We start from the raw sequence: 1,114 nt of genomic DNA, 5'->3' as shown, positions 1-1,114 counted from the left end.
GGCGCGTCGGCCGCGCCCGCGACGCTGCTCCAAGCCGCCGCGCTGCTGACGCTCGGCCGCGCGGCGGTGCGCCACGGCGCCGACGGCGCGAACGAGCTCGCCTCGCGCCTGTCGCAGCTCCCCGCCCGGAGGCTCAAGGAGTCACTCCTCGCGCTGGTCGACGAGCGGATGGCGCGCCACTCCGCCTCGCCCTCGCCCAACGCGTCGCCCGTGGTGACGCGGCTGCACGGCGCCGCCGGCGCCGAAAACACGCCGCCCGCCTCGCCGCCCGCCTCGCCGCGGAAGTCGCCTCCGAAGCCGGCGCTGCCCGAGGCGGCGCTGCTGCAGCCGCCCGACGGCGCGCGGCTGATCGGCCTCTCGGAGATCCTCTTTGCGCACCGGATCGGCGAGGGCGGCGCCGGCGCCACCTACCTGGCGCAGTGGAACGGCGCGACCGTCGCTGTCAAGGTTGCCGGCGGCGTCTGCAAGTGGCTCGAGTCGTGGCGTGCCGAGGTGGCTGCGCTGACCGAGCTGCGCCACCCGAACGTGGTCGAATTCCTCGGCTGCGTGGTGGAGCCGCCCACGCACTGCCTCGTGCTGCAGTTCTGCGAGGGCGGAGACCTGTACGAGGCGCTCCGCAGGCCGACGCCCCCGGGGCTCGCCCTCAAGGTGGGGCGCGGCGTCGCGGCGGGGATGCTCTACCTGTGCCCCCCAGCCGCAGCCGCGTCGGCCACTGCTGGGGACGCGCCCACGACCACGTCTCCGCGGTTGCGTCCTAGGCACAAGAAGAACTACATCCACCGCGACCTCAAGTCGTCGAACGTGCTGCTCGACGCCTCGGGCACCGCCAAGCTGATGGATTTTGGGCTCTCTCGCCAGCTCGATGTCGACGCGGAGGCGAGAGGCCGCGAGAGGCCGCGAGAGGCCGCGAGAGACCCTCGCCCCTCGCCCCTCGCACCGGAGGGGGCCTCCTCACCGCACCCCCCCTTTTTCTTTTCTTTTTGTGTTCTTTTTTTGTCCTTGGCCTTTTTTCCTCTTTTTGCCTTCCTTTCCTTTTGTGCTTTTCCTCCCTCGGCTTTTGTCCTCGCTTCTCTTTCCGTTCCCTTTCTGCTTCTGTTTTTTTTTGCCTTTTGCG

The sequence above is a fragment of the Emiliania huxleyi genome (assembly GCF_000372725.1).
Source record: "Emiliania huxleyi CCMP1516 unplaced genomic scaffold EMIHUscaffold_800, whole genome shotgun sequence".
Taxonomy (NCBI): domain Eukaryota; phylum Haptophyta; order Isochrysidales; family Noelaerhabdaceae; genus Emiliania; species Emiliania huxleyi.
Note: the sequence above shows the minus strand (reverse complement) of the source record.